The sequence below is a fragment of the Myotis brandtii genome, unplaced genomic scaffold (assembly GCF_000412655.1).
Source record: "Myotis brandtii unplaced genomic scaffold, ASM41265v1 scaffold604, whole genome shotgun sequence".
Lineage (NCBI taxonomy): Eukaryota > Metazoa > Chordata > Mammalia > Chiroptera > Vespertilionidae > Myotis > Myotis brandtii.
The window spans coordinates 481,188-494,073 of record NW_005370286.1 but is presented as its reverse complement, the minus strand read 5'-3'; the positions used below and the strand labels follow the sequence as shown (position 1 = coordinate 494,073).

Sequence of the window (12,886 nt, the reverse complement as noted above, 5' to 3'; positions counted from 1 at the left end):
TGGGGCTCACACCGTTTTAACCACCAGCCAGTGTCAGACATTTGACTCGTACATTTCCCTCTGGTCTCGGAGGTTCTGGCAGCAGGTCTGGCTCGTGCACATGGTTAGCTTACAGCTAACCCAACCCAATAAACAGTGATTCCCTAATCGAATCTGATACTAGTTCAAGTTCAGTTTCCCCCACGTGATGCGGTCCCGCCCTCCTTCCCGGGGCTCCTTTCCCTTCCTTTGTGGCCACTCTCCTGCTTTCTCACCTTCGCATGTCTCCTCCGGTGAACGCCACGTGCCTGAAGACGTCTTCCCGTGACAGAGGAGAAGTTCTGAACTGGAAACCAGTGGGTGCCCGGAGCCCCCTCGGGCCCTCCTGTCACCCGTGGGCTGGACGCCTCAGGACCCTCACCCTCTCCCTGCGCCTGTACCTGCTGGAAGCCGGCACTGCGTGCCTCTCCCTGTCAGGAAAGAATTAAAGACAACATCTAGGGTAGGAAGCAATTGTGGAGGGTGCAAGTTTCTGGCCAGGCAAATAAATTGGATTTAAGTATATTACAGTCATAATCTTTTTCTGCCTCTCTCCAGACGGTCTCTGTACATGGAAAAATGAGAATGTATTCGCAGACAAAGCGTGACCTGAGGGAGAAGCCTGCCGGAAGCTGGATTTTCAATAACATAAGACAATAAAGCTTAGACGCCTAACCTGCTGCAATATGGTCAGAGCATAAAGAGCTTAGCTGCTAATAAAAGGGAAGGGGCTTCCCCTCCCGCCTGACGACGCGGACCCCCCAGAAGGACACTTCATAAAGATCATAATGGGTTAGCTGGGATCACGCAGACACGGGGCCCCTTGTTGACCGATTGTCTGACACTTGTCACCTATGGGTCTGATATTAATAAGTTCCGTGTTGATTTCCTCGGGGTATTTTTGTCCCTGTAATTGCACACCTTCCTGTGGTGACCCTACGCGGAGTGACATGTGGGCTACAGGTACCTGATGGCGAGATGCATATGCGTCACTCTCTTCTTTCGGGGCTGTGCCCACCGTGCCATGGCACCTCCCTCGGTGGGCAGAGGACAGAGCCAGCTGCCCCTCCCTGGAGGCCAGGCATCCCACCTTCTCCCACAGCGGGGGCAGTTGGTGAAATTCAGGATCCGGAGTGACTTTCCTCTGAGTGTGTTTTCTTACTTTATCAGGAGATTAATGGTTGCCAAGCTGTTCCCCAGACAGTGTAATTGAGGCAGATTTCATGAATGTACTGGGTGAGTATGATGCATAAATACAGCTGGGAGAGGGGCAGTGCTTGGATACAGATGTTCTGACCTGTGAGATGCCACTGAACCAGCGCATGGCTGCAGAAAACTGTGACATCACCCACACTTCCTGCCTGTCTACCCCTTCCCGTGGGGCAGAGGGCCTAGGCCCTGCCCCCACCCCACAGCCTCTCCACCTGGACTGTCTGATGGTGCCAGGCTGGTCCATGCCTTACTTATCCTGTGCCAGGCTCTTCTCTTTCATCTGCAATTTAAAATGATGTTGAAGCCAAGTTTTCCAGAACATTCCACTTCTGCTAATTCCAGGCGTTGCTTCATCCCTTGAGCTGCACCTTGGAGAGCCTGCCCCATTCCACGGGGATGCATCTCTGTTGAGGTTTCATTTCCGGGTCAGTCCCTAACGAGGGGAGGTGCATATGGGAGGGCTGATGCTCCTGGAGACCCACACTGCATGCCCTGCACTGCCGTTCTCCGGGCACCACCGTTCTCCGGGGACCCCATCCTGGTCCACCTGGAGAGGGAGCAACATGGCAGAGCGTGCCCTCCGGTGGGCTGCATGCCTGCCTCACGGCCAAGTCCCACCGAGGGGACGCGGGACACTTCCACTCTGATTCACAACACTGACGGAGCTATGTGGGCTTCTCCCTTTGATTGTCAAATACAGACCATGGAAACGCGGGTGCCCACAGGAAGCATGTGACCATGAGGCAGCTGACGAGGAGAAGGGGAGGGAGCTGCTTCCCTCGGTGAGGCATAAGGCAGGGCTTTTAGAAACGTCCAGGCCCTGGTGTCAGGGGACTTGAGAGGGAGCCGCCTGCCTCTGGGTCAGGTACTGAGGCTCCCAGGTGTCAATGCTGAGCCACCAACAGGCCCACAGAACCCTCCAGCCACAGTGGCAACTCCCATGGTGCTATGGTTCTATGACGGGAGGTCCTGAGGCCTGTGGATGGTTCCTACAACCTATTGGGCTCAGGAGGCCAGAGCCCAGGACCAACATGGGCTCCTGGTCAGAGGCCTGGCGTGGGAGTACCATCAGGTGTGCCAGCCGTGCCCTCCATGACTGATCTTCCTGAGCTCCAGTGTCCTCTCAGAATAGGATAACAGGTGCCATTGGGCAGATCAACTGAACTCAGTGCAGCTTTTTTTTTTTTTTTAAGAATAGTTTGTTGATTTTTAGAGAGAGAGGAAGGGAGAGGGAGAGAAACATCAAAGTGAGAGTGAAACATCCATCTGCTGCCTCCTGCCTGCCCCCTACTGGGGGTGCAGGTTTTTTTTTTTTTTTAAGAATAGTTTGTTGATTTTTAGAGAGAGAGGAAGGGAGAGGGAGAGAAACATCAAAGTGAGAGTGAAACATCCATCTGCTGCCTCCTGCCTGCCCCCTACTGGGGATCGAGCCCACAACCCGGGCATGTGCCCTGACCAGGCATCAAACTGGCAACCTTTCAGTGCACAGGATGACACCCAACTGAGCCACACCGTCCAGGGCAATTGCAGCCTTTTAATAGAAGACAGTTCTCCGCCTTTGAAGGGCAGAGTATGGTATTAGTTGTCTCCCCCTGAATTTCATATGTTGAAGTCCTAACCTCCAGCCCCTCAGACTGTGACTGTATTTATAGATAGAATCGTTAAAGGCAGTTAAGGTTAAAGGAGGTCATAGGGGTGGGCTCTAACCCAATATGATCATTGTTCTTACAAGAAGAGGAGAATAGGACACAGGCACACAGAGGGAAGACAGTGAGAAGACAGAGCGAGAAGACGACCCTCTCTGCACCAAGGAGAAGGCCTCCGAAGAAACCAAACCTGCTGATACCCTGATATTGGACTTCTAGCCTCCAGAACTGTGAGAAAATACATTTCTATTGTCTAAGCCACATATTCTGTGGTATTTTGTTATGGCAACCGGTGCAGACTAATACAGGCAGGTTTTCCAGCAGCTGCCTCTGTTCTGAGCCTTTATTCCTCAGTCTCTTCTGAAGGTGTTTCTGTCACGAAGTCACATGCTCAGAGGCCTCCCAGCCTTGTGACAGGAGAATAGAATGCCTGTGTGGTAGAAACAAGCCTATGAACACAAGGACAAGACAAGTAAACTCATGCTGGACCTCACCCTCTTGCAAATAAAAACTACAAACTCTGGACAGAAAGAAAAATAATGACCCCCACTCATGTCTCTGGCTGACCCCTGAACCACACATGCTTTTTCACAGACTTTAAGCAAGTTAGCTAAAATAAAATATCCGAACTGTGATTTGTGCTTATACTGAAGACACGGAGTTTTCACACTAAATCCAATTGTGTTAATTACTTCATAAAACAACAACAAAATCAACTCTCTCTGGGGGATTAGAACAGAATTCAGACTCTCCACAATGTAACAGCCCAATACATGCCATTCCAGGATGCAATCTAAATTTGCTCGACAGGAAGAAACAGGAAAATGTGACCCAGTCTCAGGAGAAAAGTCATTCAACTGAGAATAATCCTGAGATGACTCCAAGGTGTTGGAATTAGAAGACAAGGATTTTAAATATTATAACTGTACTTGAGGAAGTAAAGAAAAATATGCTGGCAGTGAAAGAGGGGGAAAGAAATCTCAGCTAAGAAATTGAAATGATAAGAATATGAACTACATGGAAATACTGGAACTGAAAAAAAAAATACAACAGTATTTGATTTTGAAAATTCAGTGAATTGACTTACTACCAGAATGGAAATAAGAGTCAAGAGTTCGTGAACATGAATATAAATGATCCAATCTGACAAAAAGATAACACTCTGGAAATAATGGACAGAGCCTTGGGAACCCGTGGGACAATATCAAATGGTCTAACATCTATGCAATTTGAGGCCCAAGAAGAGAGGAAATAGAGAATGTAGCAGAAAAAGAATTCAAAGATCTAGTGATCAAGAAGTTTCCTAAATTTGACAAAATACATAAATTTGAGTTTCAAAAAGCTCAGTGAATCCCAAACAGGATAAATAGAAATAAACCACACCTAAGCATCCTAACCAAACTGCTGAAAATTTTTTTTAAAAAGAGAGAGAAATCTTTAAAGCAACCAGAGAAAAACTATACACATTGTACACAGAGCAGTGTTATTTGAATGACTGCAGACATCTCATCAGAAACTATGGAGGCCAGAAGGCAGTGGAAGAATGTCTTTAAAGTGCTGAAAGAAAAAACTGTCAACCTAGGATTCTATAATCAGGGAGAAATAGTATTCCCCCAAAATAAAAATACTTTCAGATTAAAGAACACTTAACGACTCTGTTGCTATTTATAAGAAATGCTAAAACAAGTTCTTTGAAGGAAAATAAGACCAGTTGGAAATTTAGATTTTAGGGGGGCAATGAAGAGTATCGAAACTGGGAAATATGGGTAAATATAAAAGAACTTTAAAATCTTAATCTCTTTGAAATACATAATACTGTTTGAATCTAAAAATTCCAATATTGTCTTCTGGGGTTTACCAGGTATGTGGACATAATATAAAGGACTGGGGAGCAGTTGGACCTATACAGTTAGAAGTTTTCTGTATTTTGCATAATGGTACAATGTTAACTCTAATAAGAATGAACAATTAAAGATGTGGGATGTTCTCCAAGATAGACGACCACAGGCTGGGCCACATATCAAGCCTTAATAATCTAAAGGATTGAATTCATGCAGAAGATGTAACCTGACAATATGGAATCAAATTGGAAATCAAGAACAAGAAGATGCCCAGGAAACCTGCTGTGGTAGATAGACAGAATCATGAATAAAACCCCACCCCGGGGTGTCCCGTCCTCATCCCTGCGGCCTGTGAATGTGTAAGGTTCCGTGGAAGGGGAATTAAGATCGCAGATGGGATGAAGGCTGCTCTGCTAGGACCTAGAGATGGGGCTCCTGCCTTATTCCAGCGCCTGTGTCGTCACAGGGTCCTTGTAAGTGGGAGAGGGAGGCCGGAGAGGAAGTCTCAGTGACGTGATGTGAACAGGACTTGACCTGCCTCTGCTTGCTTTAGGGATGGAGGAAGCCACAGCCCAGGAGTGCGGCCGCCCTGAAGCCGGTGGAGGCAAAGGCGTGGACTCTCCCCTGGAGCCTCCGGAAGGGTGCCTGCGCGTTCCCTCTGTGGTCCCCCGGGTCAGTCAGAGCCGAGGGCGCCGTCCAGCATCCAGGGAGACGATCTCCATTTGGCCCGACTTGCTCTGAGTCCACTTCCCACTCCGGCCAGGTGGTGGGCCCAGGAGAGGTGGGCGGTGATGCCAGTGAGATCAGGCCCTGCCCTTGGGCTTGGCCGACCAGCTACTGCCCAGCTCCCTGCCCAGCATCCCAGGCTGCAGTGCAGAGCGGAGGCCAGGGCGGGCCATGCAGCAGCTGCCCAGGCTCCCGGAGTTGGGGTTGCTGCCACGTCTGCTGGAAGGCGGTGGGGCAGGACTGAGGGAGAGACCTAGTCTTCAGTTTGGAGTCATCGTCGTTTCTGTTTACTGTCAAGGCCCATAACCACACCTGGGGAGTGGACAGCGCCGCGTGAGTCTGGCCCTCAGGAGGCTGTGGCTGTTAAACTTCACGGCAACGCAGCTGCCCTCAGACTCAGTCCATTCAGACCTGTGTTAGCACCGTGGCTGCTCACCCACCTCCTGCTGACCCGAGGCAGAGCCCCAGCCAGCCTCCTGCCTCCTACCGTCCAGGGGGCTGCTCATGGAGCCTCAGACAGGGGAAGTCCCCCACTGTTCCCAGCGCCCAGCGGGTTTGCTGGAGGGAGCGAGAAGCCCAGTGGAGCTGGGCACCCAGGCCTGGCTCACTGAGTCACCTGCTGTGCGAGTCACTGCCATCACAGCAACAGCCCTACTTCTCACTGGGGCCCCACAAGCCCATGGCTGCACTCTCCCTTGGATATTTCAATGCACACAGAGGGTTTTATCGCCCGGATCTGGTGCCCAAACTGCCTGCTGCCCCTCTGGTCACAGCAGCTAGGGCTGGAGCTCTGATCCAAACCTGAACGCTGGGATCGTTGGTGCCAATTCTTGGGAGCTGCAAGGGGAAACATTTCAAATTAAGGAGAACATTCCAGTAACTGGGAGCCCCTGGAACCCCCAGCACAGCCATTTCTAAACGCATTCAAAAGAGAGAGAAGTCTCTCTCCAGGAACGCCCCGTGAAATCGCCGGCAGAGAACATGCTGCAGATTCTTTGGAAGAAGGGTGTGAAGCGCTCAGAGGTTGAATGGAGCCGGAGGAAGCCTGGCCGAGCTCTGGCAGCGCCCAGGTCCTGCCCGCCAGAGGCCTACGGCACCTCACCTGCAAGACCCCCATCAGGGCTCATGAAGCTGAGCCCGGGACCCCCGTGCTGTCAGTGTGAACGGTCACTCTCGAACCTTTGTGGGCGGCTTCCACCAACGTTCATGGGCACCATCCACCTGGAAACAGACTTTAAAACACATCTGTCTTGGAATGTGGCAGGGATCACTCAGTGAGTCCATTTCAAAAACAATTTCAAGGACAAATAAGTGAGAACAGTGGGCAGAGCACTCCGGAGCAGCGCTCTCGAGGGGAGGAAACGGACCCAGGGCCCTCCGTGGGGCAGGAGCTCGAGACAGCAGCTGTGAACCGGGGATGTTCGATGACCCCTAGGGAACACGGAGTGGGTGAGTTAACCTACCAACTGCCGCCAGGTGCTGCCGCCGCCCCACGTGCCGGCTGCCCCGGTGCTCCTGTGATTGGTTAGCGGAGGTTCCTTGGCGGTGCTTCTGAGTGTCTGTGGGTAGAAGGGGTGGTCCCGAGCCTCTGACCAGCCCATGTCCTCTGTGCTCATCTGTCAGGAGCCCCGGGGTAGTGGGGGCCCTGCTGCCCGCAGGTCCTCTCTGCACATAGCTAGTTGGCCCTGCAGGGCACTGACCCGGGGCATCCCTTGGTCCCAGTGGTCGGCAAACTCATTAGTCAACAGAGCCAGATATCAACAGTACAACGATTGAAATTTCTTTTGAGAGCCAAATTTTTTAAACTTAAACTATATAGGTAGGTACATTGTTATTAACGTAATTAGGGTACTCCTAAGACTTAGGAAGAGCCACACTCAAGGGGCCAAAGAGCCGCATGTGGCTCGCAAGCCGCAGTTTGCCGACCATGGGCTAGACCAGTGCCCCGCCCCGCCCTGCAATGGGGGAGCCATGGCGCTCTCAGGTGTGGACACGTCTGGGTTGACTGGTGAATCCTGAGCGAGCTTTGACGTGAGCACAGTTTCTCCCGGGGATGCACCGCTCACCGCCTTGCTTCCCGTTTCTCCTGGGGAGGGTGCACGTTCTCCCCACTCCCGGCTTCTTTCATAGCTGCCCGCCGCTGGGACGTGATGGCTTCTTGAACAGGCTGCCGAGAGGCCACGCCTCTGGTAGTGAGCACTGAGCACACCGCAGGGTAATGAGGCTGGGAAGTTTGGGGCGATGCATTTAATGAATTTTGTATTAAGATATGACACAGCTGCCATCATTTGCATTTCACAGTGTGTTGAGAGCAGGTGTTTAATACTTGATGCCTGGAATGTTTAGATGAGGCGATGTAGTTGACACCTACCGTTAGAGGACAGGCTCCAAATGCAGGGGAGTCTTCCTCGAGCCGCGGTTTGGAGGTTTAGACCGTGAAGCCTCCAGATGGGCGGGTGGGCGGAGCCAAGACCTGGGAGGAGACAGCTCTGCGCCTGGGCTCCCTGCTGCTGGCCAGAGGGACTCCCGGGCCCCGCAAGCCGCCTCTATCCCAACTGACCGCTGCCCTTTGCGAAGGCAAAGCCAGAGGAAGCATTGGGTAAGTTTTTCTCTGCAGCAGAGAGAGTTCCAGAAAGGCACCCGTCCCTTACAGGCTGATTCAAGGAGTTAACACAGTTCAGACCACCCAGCAGCCTTCTGTGTATTAGCATGTCTCCTGCGCTCCGTGGGACTCTGCAGTGTGCTTGTTACAGCTTATTTCCTAAGCAGATGCACCTTAAGAACAGTTTATTGGGATATTAATACCTCTTAAGGGAGACATCATCAGCCTGACTAGAAATCGTGATTATGGGAGAGTCCTGGGGAAAATCTTGCATAGCAACAAAGTCAGTAAAAACCCCCACATGTGGTCCATGTGATGAAAGACAGGACGTTTCCCCAGGCCAGTGGTCGGCAAACTCATTAGTCAACAGAGCCAAATATCAACAGTACAACGATTGAAATTTCTTTTGAGAAGCCGCCTCAGCCCGGGGCACACAGAACTGGCCCCTCCCACCTGGGCCCCACTGTGCTCCCCAGGCCGCTGCCCAGGGCACCCTGTCCCCTGACCGCAGCACATGGAGGCCAGAGCCACCCGGGCGCAGCCATGTGGCAGGACAGACCCATATGCAGACTCCGTGGGGGCCCATGTGCGGTGGGAGGAGCCTGGGGAGCAGCCTCCTGGGTGGAGGTGGAGGTCCCAGTGCCAACGTGGAGAGGGCAGGAGGAGGCAGCTGGCATTCTCTCCAGTGTCCTGTCTATGCTTCTGACACTAAAGGCTGGAGCCCCGCCCACCTGGCATAATTGACAGCTTCCCACTTCCCAGCCCTGTGGCCTTGGGCGGATTTCTCCAGGTTGCTGTGCCTCAGTTTCCTCCTCTGTAAAATCCGGATAACAAGTCCGGGATGTAGTAATTGATGCTGGAGCGCGGAGGGGTGTCCCGCGTAGCACAAGGGGCGCCCAGGTACTTGCTGCGGCCGCTGCGCTCTCACAGGACAGGTGGCTGCAGGACTGCGGACAAGGCCTGTACCTCTCTGGGCCTCTGAGTCCTCATCTGCAAAATAATGATAATGGTAACAATAATAATAACACGTTGTCATAAGAAGTTGACATAGTGATGAGCGGCAAGGCGAACACCTGGCCCAAGGCGATATTTGGGCAGGAGGGGGAGCTCTTTGGGCTGAAGATCGTCCGCCCTGCGGACCCACCCGTGAGCTCATTGGTCTGGAAAGGCAGGCCGGCGGCAGCCTCGGCTGAGAGGCTCATCTGCAAAATGAAAATCATGTCCTCACCCATCTGTCATATGATCAGCGCTCATGACAGCGCATGGCACCGTCCAAAGGAAAGATTTAGCCCTACCAGGGAAACAGTGTTGTCAGAGCCATTAGGAGGCCTCAGACTGAGCACACGCCTCCGCGTGCTCGCGTGGCTTCTCGGGTGATGAGAAACCAATGCCTCACGCTTGCCAGGAATTCGTTCTGTTGTGTTATGAGGACTGTCTGCTTCCCAAATTCTCCCTGTTTGGCCTTTCCCAACCAGCCCAGGAGCGTTGAGGCTGACCCACGGAGAGGCCGACCTGAAACCCGTTTGGAAAGAGGAAAGATGAGTGGAAGGAGGCAGCCGGCTTCAGATGGTCCCTTCTCACCAAAGGTGCTGACCTTGTCCCCATACCCCTGGCCTGGGCGGTACTGTCCCGGGGACCCAGCGCCTGGCTGCCGCCCACACCTGCCTGCCGGGCCTTGTGGATCCATTACAGACCGGTCCCTACCGCTTCCTCCTGCTTTCTTGGTCCCTGTGCTGCTCTTATGGTCGTTACCTGGGACCAGGAGAAGAGGGCGATCGTGCCCACGGAGGAGAGAGGCCATGACCGCTGTGCCGATGGGCCAGGTTTGCCATCCCCTCTGTACTCGGGAGATTGACCGAGGGCGGTGGAAAGGCAGAGGGACGGAGGGACGGACATGGGGAGAATCCAGAGGGAGGAATGACAGGAGCAGCCTCCAGACCAGCGAGCTCTCGGCCCCTGGCCAGCGTTGCCTTGGTCCCAGTGTGCCCAGAATGACGCTCCAAACCGGGCACCCAGGCGCAGTCACGTGACAGCGTGTAGGCCCCACCGGCGGATTCAGAATGAGCTCCTCCTCTCAAGGCCTTCACTCAGGGGCACCTTTTGTCACCCAAGGTCATAGGCACTTGTTTGCCATTAAGGTCACGTCAGAGGACCTGGCGGTTAGGATGGGGACACATTTTGGGGGCCCCCATTCTGTCCTCTCCACCATCTCTCACAGGCGAGGTGGGGATTAGACGAGAAGTTACCTGGCCCCCTGTCCGCCACCAGGAGGAAGCCACTCTGTGTGCCCTCACCCCATGGGCTCAGCGCAGCAACTCTTAGGGTCCCCGTCCATCACCACAGGGGCTGCGTTCCCAGTCACATCCCTGCCAGTGGCACCGTGTGACACACGGCTCGTAGGCCTGGGGTTGCAGGCGTGACTTAAAGACTCTTCTCCTGATGGGTGTTTAGATGGACCAGGTCACAGCAAACATCTCCCAGCTCACAGTGGCGGTAACAGCCCAGGCTGTGTCCAGTTCACGCCGGGAGCCCCGGTGAGCCGGCCCCGCAGTGAGCCCAGGCCACCGCCTCCTTCTGAGACTGGCTCTGGGCTGGGGTGGCATCCGCTGGTTCATCCCGGTGCCCTCTGGTGAGACAGCCAGATTGCCCGTTACTTTGTCTTTCTTGCTGGAGCGGAGAGTTGAGAGCAATGCGTCACCTGCTAAATATGGCATCAAGTTCCTCTGTGGCCTATTTCTAAAAGGGAAGAGAGTTCCCTGGGAGGGTTTGCGGGGTGCTGCGTGCACTCGGGAGCCTCGCTCTGTCTGCTGCCATGATTCCATGCACCCTCGTGCTGTTGCCCCGGGAAGCCCCTCCCTCCCAGGACCCACCTCCTGCCCAGGTGCTGTCCGGAGCCACACCACTTCACCCCTGAGGCACAGTAGGGAGGGGAGCGATCGCACTGACCCAAACTACTCCCCATCCTCCCATCTTCCTTTTAGGAAGAGACCCTGTGAGTTCCAGCCAGGGCTCGGCATCCGGCAGAGGCCCCTCTCACGGCCTCTTGCACTGGGGCGACTAGCCCACGCCAGTGGGCATCACAGAAGTGACAGTGCCACCTCTGAGCAGACTCCTCACAGAGCAGCTGGCCCGAGGCCCTGAAACCGGGACATTGGTGGCAGTTGCCGCGGACCTGACATGGACCCCAGGCAGGTGGCAGTCTGACCTGCTGGGGGCTGCCCAAGACCATCGGTCCATCTTAAGGCTGTTGGACAAGGGCATTGGTTTCCTAGGACGCGTCACGAGGTACCACAAACCGGAGGCAGCAATCCAAACTCCAGGTGTTGGTAAGGTCACACTCCCTCTGCAGACTCGAGGGGAGGGTCCTTCCTGCCTCCCTCCAGCTTCTGGTGGTCCCAGGAGCTCCCTGGTGGTCTAGGTGCTCCCGGGTGGTCCCAGGTGCTCCTTGGTGGTCCCAGGAGCTCCCTGGTGGTCTTCAACTTACGGCCACAGGCTCCACCTGCAGAGCTCAGAGGCCAGGCTCCCCGGCCCCCACCACGGTCATTGTGAGCTGGTCTCCTCCCCTCACACCCCCATCAATTTCACCAGGCTGAGAGGCACACTGGTAATTTGCTGTTTTATTTGGCTACTGTTATTTCTTCTTTGGTGAGATGCTTTGTATCCTTTATCCTTTTTTTCCTATTCAGATATTTAGAACTTTTTTTTAGGACTTTTTTGTTAGTAATTTGAGAAAGTTTCTCTAAGAAAGTCAACCCCTTTGTCCTTTATATCTGTTGTAGATATATTTCCCCCAGTCGAGACAAACCTGTTGTCAGGTGAGAAATTCTGGGAGACATAATGAACATGAATGTCTTTTATTGCAGTTTTCAAACAATATAGACATAGTCTTCAGATGGCCATTTTTTATATTGACCCTCTATAAAGTCCAGTGGCATAAGCCTAAATCATAAACAAGTGGGGACATTTTACAGGAAACAAGGACATTGAAGTCTGTGCACATGGCTTTTTCTCCACATTTTTTAAAAATTATAAAAGTAATGCACACCAAGAACAAATATTAAAGCAGGGGAGACTGATAGTAAATGAAAAAGCGGCGTTCCCCACCCCCCTTCCACTCTTAGGGCTGAACCCTTTGAACAGTTTATGGTTTCAGACCTTGTGTTGCCACCAGGAAAATGCCTTCATTTCTGTTTCTGCTTTTGACAGTTTTAAGCAATTTCTGTGTGGCTTCTCAGTATGAAAGAGGCGTTTCAGTCATTCCCACTTCCTGCATTCTCCCCTTAATTTTATGATATTGTTTTTAGCTCTGCCGTTTTCCCATGAAGAGCTTGGAGTCCTGTGCACGGAGCTCCATTGCTGTGACCCACCTTGGACAGTCTCGTGGCTCCCGTCGGTGTCGGGTGAGGAAGGGAGGGCTCCCCTGCTCTGTGCTGTCCCCCTACACCCTCCTGTTTCAACGACACCCTAGCACTTCAGACCTGGACCCAAATCTCGGATCTTTCCGACGACTTCAGTTTGTACCCCTCCTCGGGGGGAGAGAGACCTGAACAGAGAGCACTTGCTGGAAATGGTCTGAGCCTCTGATGTTCGTGTCCTTGCCTTGTCGACTGCTTCTGACTCCACTCCGTGGAGGGCTGCCGGCCACCGCAGGCTCGCAGGGCGCTCCCGCGCAGAGCTGGCGGGCCTTTGCCTGACCTGGCAGCCGGCCCGCTAAGACCTGGAATTCGTTTCGCTGCTCCCTGTGTGCTGGCATCTGAGCGTCAGGACAGTGCCTGGCCAGTAGCTCCCGGGATCGAGGTGCCGGCCACTTTGTCTGGCCCTGGTCGCCAGGCTCCCGGCCT

At 53.3% G+C, this 12,886-nt stretch overlaps 1 long non-coding RNA gene across 1 annotated transcript; it reads left to right on the top strand.

The window, feature by feature from the left end:
- LOC106728389 lies at nt 1-693 on the top strand. Its single transcript, XR_001364690.1, has 2 exons — nt 1-481; nt 577-693. It is a non-coding gene; the product is annotated as an uncharacterized LOC106728389 (long non-coding RNA).
- The last annotated feature ends 12,193 nt before the right edge of the window (nt 694-12,886 follow it).